Source organism: Podarcis tiliguerta (genome assembly GCF_965153285.1).
Source record: "Podarcis tiliguerta genome assembly, chromosome: 7".
Lineage (NCBI taxonomy): Eukaryota > Metazoa > Chordata > Lepidosauria > Squamata > Lacertidae > Podarcis > Podarcis tiliguerta.
The window spans coordinates 44,499,298-44,507,654 of NC_139540.1; the positions used below are offsets into that span (position 1 = coordinate 44,499,298).

The 8,357-nt window shown below is 43.3% G+C and overlaps 1 long non-coding RNA gene across 2 annotated transcripts; it reads left to right on the forward strand.

The window, feature by feature from the left end:
* The first annotated feature begins 1,537 nt into the window (after positions 1-1,537).
* LOC310681867 lies at positions 1,538-5,796 on the forward strand. 2 transcript variants are annotated; one of them, XR_014513666.1, is made up of 2 exons: positions 1,538-1,608; positions 5,547-5,796. It is a non-coding gene; the product is annotated as an uncharacterized lncRNA (long non-coding RNA). The 2 variants fall into 2 exon arrangements; XR_014513667.1 differs by lacking the exon at positions 1,538-1,608 and adding an exon at positions 3,265-3,773.
* The last annotated feature ends 2,561 nt before the right edge of the window (positions 5,797-8,357 follow it).

Genomic DNA, 8,357 nt, shown 5'->3' on the forward strand with positions numbered 1-8,357 from the left:
GAATGGTTTCATAATTACAGCTACTTCCCTCACAGGGTTGTGAGGATAAAATGGGATGGGGAGAATGGTACGTGTTGCCCTGAGCCCCTTGGAGGGAATAGTGGTATATAAATGTAACAACTGAAAAAACGAATCCCTGCCACACTCCACATCCTGTAACTCCCAAAGTCACCAGACTGGGTCCAAGATCAGCATGAGGGTCTAGCAGGTTAGCTTGAAGCTGGATTCTGTTTGCACATGATCCTGGTAAAATATTCTGAGAACAACTGGGTTAAACTACAGGTCAGAAGATTTCATCACAGGTATTTAGCGTTAATGTTATGTTGTCTGCAAAAAAAAGGAAGAGAGCTGTGACACACTGACCAATTCTCTTGTAACTCTTTTATGCTCATGGAACATAAAGGTAAAGGGACCCCTGACCATTAGGTCCAGTCATGGCTGACTCTGGGGTTGTGGCGCTCATCTCGCTTTATTGGCCGAGGGAGCTGGCGTACAGCTTCCGGGTCATGTGGCCAGCATGACTAAGCCGCTTCTGGCGAACCAGAGCAGCGCACAGAAACGCCGTTTACCTTCATGCCGGAGTGGTATCTATTTATCTACTTGCACTTTGATGTGTTTTCAAACTGCTAGGTTGGCAGGAGCAGGGACTGAACAACGGGAGCTCACCCCGTCGCGGGGATTCGAACCGCCGACCTTCTGATCTGCAAGTCCTAGGCTCAGTGGTTTAACCCACAGCGCCACCCACGTCCCTACATGGAACATAAATGTGGGGAAACCTGTGACCCTCCAGATGTTCTTAGACCCCAGGTTGCCGCAACTCACAAGCGAGCATGTCAAATAGTCAGGGGTTTAGGGAATTGTCATCCCTCAATGCTATCTGGAGGGTCATAGGTTGCTCATCCCTGCTTTTGATGTTTATATTCCATTCTGATGTAGCTGTTCCTATATGCATGCAGTGGCATAGCGTGGGTTGTCAGCACCCGGGGCAAGGCAAGTAATTTGCGCCCCTAACCCATGGATTTGCGCCCCCTAACCCTAACCCCCAGATGTTGCGCCCAGTGTGGCCGGCCCCCCCTGCACCCCCCACGCTACGCCACTGTATGCATGTATCCAAGGAGCAACTTTTAAAAGCCAGTCCATCACCACAAACAAATCAAAATGGATCCTGGACAGCTGGTGGTTTCAGAGTACTTCCATATGTTACTCCCAGCAGCAGAAGATATGCCAAACCAGACATGAGGTGGGGTAGGAAGAGGTGTGAGTAGCATCTTACAGTATCTCCAGGGAAGACCTATTAACTAGGGTAGGAAAGAGGTGTTAACTACCATCCCTGTTTTGAAGCTGTTGCTGTGCCATCCACACTGGTGTGCCAGTCGTAGGCACTGAGCATGGAGATTGGCACAGTCCCATGTGGAATGCAAATGTTCAACAAATCAGCATACTGATCTTTTGGGAAATCCCTTCAGGGCCTAAGCATACTTCACAGTGGATGGATGTTTCCAGGGGTGAAGCTCCCTTACCTTTATCTTCTCATCCCCAGATTATCAAGATATGGATCTATGAGAAGAGACGTAACAGGAATACTGAAGACTGCAAGAGTCTGGCAATGTGAGACTTTATGTCTGGCACGGCTTGAGAAGAAGGAAGTCTGGCTTCCTTTCTTAATTACGAGAAAGCGTACATGTACAACCAAAGAAAGCATTTGTCAGTTACAAGCACCTACTGCCTTTCTTTTAAGCCTACAAGCAGTAAATAGTTTCAAAACACGAAGAACGGAATTGTAATTTGACAAAAGGAAGGAAAAACAAAAGGAAGAGGAAACATTTTTTTAAAAAACACCGGTTTTGTTAAATTTAACTCCAAAAACATATTTCAAACTCTTCTGAAAATATACAACAGAATAATACAACAGTTTTAATCCTCATTTGTGGGATAAACCAAGGACATGTTCACATCATTCCACCACTCGCTTCCTAGAATATATCCCATAAACATCTGGCCCATTTGGTGCCACATCTGGAACTGAAGTCACTGATTCAATCCCCCACTTCTAGACTAGGTTGTGGGAAAGTGTGTTTCTGATTGGAAAGAAACTCATTTCCTTGAAGTGAATTCCTGCTTCCTTAGTTGTAGACATAATTAAGAGCTGCTCTTGCTGTGTATCCCCTACTGGCATGGAAAGGCTCTAAGCAACTATTTAAGTGGCAGAGTCCAGCCTTCTGCTCCACCCATCCCACCCTCTCCAGCAGATCCATTCCAGGGACTGGGAGAACCTGCCATTTCCACTCCCATAATTAATTATGTTTCCAGATTAACGGATATTTCTTGCTGCGCAGCCTAGCAAGCTTGCCTGAACGTTGAACAATCACAAAAAGTAAACACAAAATGTAAACCTAAAGGTTACCTTAAGCAATGGCAACTGGAAATTAGAAAAATCAAGACCAATATGGTTTACAGGTTTAATTACAATGAACTATAACAAGTTACCAAGTTATAAAATTATGTGTGGCATGGAGAAAGGGGATAGAGAAAAGACTTTCTCCATCTTTCATGACTCTAGAACTTGCAGGCATCCAATGGCGCTGAAGGTTGGAAAATTAAGGACAGATAAAAGACAGGACAGCACCTAGTTAAACTATGGAACTCGTTCCCTCAGGACACAGTTACGGCCACCAACTCTGATGGTTTTAAAATAGGATTAGACGAATTCATGGATGTGTGGGCCTATCAATGGCTACTAGGCATGATAGGTATGTTCTACCTCCACAGTTGGGGGCAGCAATGCTTCTGAATATCAGTTGCTGGGAACCACAGGAGGGGAGAGGGCTCTTGTCCTCATGTTGTGCTCCCTGGTTTCCCATGGGCATTTGGTTGGCCACTTTGAGAACAGGATACTGGACTAGATAGGCCATTGGTTTGATCCAGTCTCTTTGTATGTTCTCCTCAAAGGCACTATGAAACAAACTGACAAATATGGTCAAAGGCTGCAAAGGTTACAACAATATTTGACAGTGGGAAGGATCTTACAGAGCAGTCTATACTGAGCTTAAGGTAGGGGGACACGATTCTCCCCCCCCCCCCCCGATTTAAACCCCACAATAACTCTGTGAGGTAGATTAGGCTAAGAGGCAGACACTGGCCAAGTCCTAGTCCAGTACACCACACTGGCTCTAGAGACAGCTTTGCTTATATAAGTACCATCTGCTTCAGAATTTTAACATGGTATATAAGTAAATCCATCTTTCATCTGATAATTTGGGTACAGCGATGGGAGAATTGTTTCACTTTTATGAGAAACAAATTTTGCATGGTTTCAGCTGAGAGCACAACATTCTTTAACTATAAAGCTCATCCTGTCATTCTGTAATTATAGCTTCATGCTCTCCCACCACTCCCTGCTAGCCCCCTTAGTTTCTGCGTTGTAGTACAGTGTCCCAACCATAAAGCCCAAACTCCATACCAAATCAGGCCAATAAATCAGAAATCCTAATAAAAGGGAGGAGGACTTTAAATGTAGCGCGTGGGTCTGACTTGCGCTTTGGTCAATCCTGGGCAAAGTACACTTTTATTGGGCCAACATTGTGCAATAAACACGGCTCCAGAGACCTTTGCCCTGCTGCTTCCCAACAGAATTTATGTTTTGTTTGCATTTGGGGGTGGAGGGCAAGTGGAAAAGGTAAGGATTGTTGTTTTAAAGTCCTTATATCACACCACTTATGCTATCTCAGAGCAACGCTAAGAAAGACTGCTTTGCATTATTTTCAGAAGGACTGGTAAGAGAAAAATCAGCTGAAAATGTTGAGAATATTATTGACTTGAATTGTATTGTGTTGGCTGCAACCTAATGAGCGAGTGGAATTGCTGAGGGTTTTGTTGCTCTTTTAGGGTCCGTTTTCCAGTTTCTGAGCCTACGACCTTCTTCACACATTACGTTACATCAGATTTGAGTTTGCATTCTTGAAACCTAGCAGTAAGCCCATGATAGGACTCATCAGCATATCTTATCCATATCTCATCCGTTTCACCATTTTCTCAAAAAACCCTTGATAAGAACTAGCCACATCTCATCTCCCCCAGCTAACTGTGATGAAAGAGATTCCAGTGACAAACTTTGTATGTTCACCAGCCTAGAATTCCATAGGTCAGGCATGGCCAAACTTGGCCCTCCAGCTGTTTTGGGACTACAATTCCCATCATCCCTGACCAGTGGTCCTGTTAGCTAGGGATGACGGGAGTTGTAGTCCCAAAACAGCTGGAAGGCCAAGTTTGGCCATGCCTGCTCGGATAAAGGACAGCCTAGAAATGTCAATAGTAAAAACTGCATCCAGGTTTCTTCACAAATGTAGATAACTTTGCCTTTATTTCATTTCCACTTTCTGAGATAATTCATTCATTAGGTTGAATCCCAGCAATCATTGCATGGAAAAAATGCCTTCTGTTCATGCAACAAAACCTCTCCTCCCCATGTCCCACGCCAAATCTGCTCCCGAGGATTGGGGGAACCTGTAGAGCAAGAAGATGGGAGGAGGGTGTCCAGGGGGCAAGCAGGAGAAGACGGAGAGGGACCTCCTCTGCAAAGTCACTAATGCAATGACTTTGTTGGGGAAAAGACCATTGTACATAACTCTTTTTATTATTCTTTACATTCCTGATACCTCTTCATTTGGTTGACCATCTACAGTTTTGATCAACGCACTCCTAGTTGCCTTTCCCAACTCACTAAAAATAAATTTTACTTTTAGCAAACTTTTTTGACCCAATTCGTACATACATCAACGGCACCACCAAATTCTTTCTCGTTCTTACAGTTCACTGTTGTGACCCAACATGTTCATATCTGTTCAGGATTCCAGTAATCCCTGTGAGATTCCTGGCAAGTTTCTTTTGAGCTATTAAGCTGGGTGACATGCAGGTGGTTACTCTGAATTCAACTGGAAGCTGTTGCATGTCATCAATTAAAGAAAAGAAACTAGATCTGAAATAGTATTCCGCTTGACTCATTTGGAAGAAAATAAATTTGACCAAACTGTTAAAAATAAGCCTGCTTATTTCACTGATCTTCTGAATTTCACTGATCTTCTGTCACATATCGAATAGTTAAAGGTAAAGGACCTATGGATGGTTAAGCCCAGTCAAAGGTGACTGTGGGGTGCAGCACTCGTCTCGCTTCAGGCCAAGGGAGCCGGCGTTTGTCCACAGACAACTTTCTGGGTCATGTGGCCAGCATAACTAAACCGCTTCGGGTGCAATGGAACACAGTGACAGAAGCCAGAGCTCACAGAAACACCATTTACCTTCCGGTTGCAGCGATACCTATTTATCTACTTGCAGTAGTGTGCTTTCGAACTGCTAGGTTAGCATAAGCTGAGACAGAGCAATGGGAGTGGGCGTAGCCCCCCCCCTCGTTCGTTATCTTTGTCCTGAATGGTGCCATAACCTAGAATCTAAGAGAGACTGCAATTTTCCTTGTACTGATACAGTGACAGATTGAAGAAAGGTGGCATGTCCAGAAATTGCTTCCACTCATGTTCATGCTGTTTTTGTAGGGCTGTTAAGACAACACTGTCCAGAAGGAAAGTACCGCATGCATGTGGATGAAAAATGTAAAACAAACAAATAAACCCAGCTTCTATAAGTTGAAAAAGAGGAAAGAGAATCATGACAGATGTCCACCCCGACCCCCTTTCAGCCAAAGCACTTTGAAGGCTTATCGCTTTTGCTTTTTGCCTCTGTAATACTTCTGAAATGTATAACTATACAAGTTTTTGCAAAGACACCATCAATCTTCGAAAGAAACTGGTTTTGTAGAGCATGTTACTAGATCTGCTAGTGTGACTGTATACACATGCATATGAACCCATATCTTACATGCATGTACACGGAGAGTGCTTGCACTACTATACCTGGGACCTTTACTATTATGTGCTGCAAATAGGATTGAATTGGCTGTGACAACCTTGCTCACTCTGGAAAATTAGGCAGTCATCAATAAGAACCAAATAGGAGTGTGCTTCTTTGAAACAGCTGGCAGTAACCACACCAGAGTTGCAATTGCGGTATTTTTGGAAGATTAAAATAGTTTAAGGGTAGAGTGGCTTTTGCAGCTTGAAATGCCATTACAGAAATATTAAGAGAGGGTTAATAATGATACATTACATGGGCTACCCAACCCGTGTGGCCTGAGATACTATTGCAAAGGTAAGAGAGAAATGGCAAAGGTGAACAGTTGTCTAATATGGAAGTGGGTGGATGAACCCAGTTTTGCTAGGAAGCAGGAAAGATTCAGACAGGGGGGAGGCCACATACAATGGACTAGCTTTTCCAGTCTCTTTCTGTCATATGCAAATTTGCATTGTATTTTGCTGGTGCCACACAATCAGGAGCCATGCAAAAATATTAAGATGCCTGACAGAAAGAAGACATGTTTGGGTTTCCACCTGAACACACAACAGTTTAAAAGCTGGAAGAGAGACAATAGTGTGCGCACACTCCCCACCTCAATGTTCCTGTGGTCACTCAGTCCCAACCCTATGCCTAGTGTGAGAGATCTGCAGGGAGCTTTTGCATATAGAAACGTCGCCATCTGAACCTTGGTTACTTACTAGGCAAGTTGGACCAATGGCCTGACTCCATAGAAGGAATGTCCACGTTAATACATTGTTGACAAGTCATCTGACAACTGGTAAATTGCCAAGAACAGGCTAGGTGACTACAAGTCACTAACAATCTCAGATGAACAGGTCAATGGGCTCCATCTCAAAAGCATTTCAGAGATGTTAAGGACAATGCTATACATGTTTGAAATATTGTTTTCCACAGAGTCAGCACAAAAGAGAGTGGCAAGGAGAAAATATTCCATAATTGCATCAGCCCCTTTTTTATTACAGGTCATTTCATTACTCCCTGTTATTACACATATTTGCCCTTTGATACAGATCAAAAAGTGCATCTGTTAAGGAAATTAATGAGTCAATCAACTGCTTTACTGAGACTCCAGCCCCACTGGTGACACTGAAGAAATAGAAACACAAAGACCTATATTTTGTGTAGAAAGCAATGCTCCCCCCCCCTCAAAAGATTTCCCCCTTCCTTGACATATTCCAAAGGCTAACATAGATGATTAGTGAGGCTGGGTGCATTCTGATAATCCATGCAGACTTTCTCCCTGTTTGGATTGTGTAGGTAGTTCAACACATTGTCCTCATAACCTACCATCAAGCTGGGTGTTGATTTTTCTCATCATGGGCATTCAGGCAATTTGTGCTCATGGTAACCCTATGCACATGACAACCAGTTCACCACGTACACATTTTAGTTGTGGAAATCCCCTCCTCCCACAACCATACATAGGCATTAAGGCTGAAAAGCAAGCAAGACATTTCAGATAGCCATATTTACAGTCATGTCAAGAAGGGTCATTTATGTACAGCATCAGAATCCCTATTATTGCTCACCCTTTTGGCTAGGATCTATGCACCACAGATCACCACATCAGGTAGGCGACTTACCTCCTTGCATCCAGTATGTGGGATTGTAGACATGGCACTTGTGTCTAAAGCACTGAATAGATGGCTGGTGTGCTATCTAACGTTTTGATTGATCCCTTGTGTGACCAGTGAGAGTACTAGAAGTCGTGTCATTTTATTTGTGCTTGATTTTGAAATCCAAAATGGAACTCTGAATAGTCACCGCCTGTTGGCTGAGTCTTTTAAAAAACCTGAGTACAGCTAAGCCATAATTTCAAAATCATGAGCTTTAAGATCAGGTTAACTGTGAAGTTACTTCTATTACCACGTTGGCTTTTCAGTCTGTCTCCATGATCAAAAGTGCCATGTTGTACATTATATGTAAAATTATGATAATTAGAAATGTGCTATAAAAAGTGAAGGGGGGAGATAAAAATGCTGCGAATCTAAAGATCAGAACAAGCTTTTTAAAAGCCCCTGAATACTTTTGTCCTACCAACAGGCTGGATATTACATTCACTGAACATGTCAATGAGAAAAATGGTGTGTGACCCTACCCAAGTTTAATTATTTTCAGTGGGGTTTAGTATTGCAGTCTAGAATAAGCAGGTTTCCTTGCATCCTTTCGGACACCAATGGGGAACAATCAGCCACTGCAGATGCTGCTGGACTGCAATTCCCATTATCCATTGGTCACACTGGTTGCAGCTGATGGGAGATGGGAGTTCAAAATCATCAGCTCCAAAAACATCCATGCAAGGGAAGTTGACAAAACAGGTATACTGGGTCAAAAAGTGAAACCTGCTCTTCAAAACCAAAGTATGACCTGGGATATCTCAGCTGGTAGATGTCACTGACTGGCTTCCTGAGTGTAGGGCATGAGACCCTTAA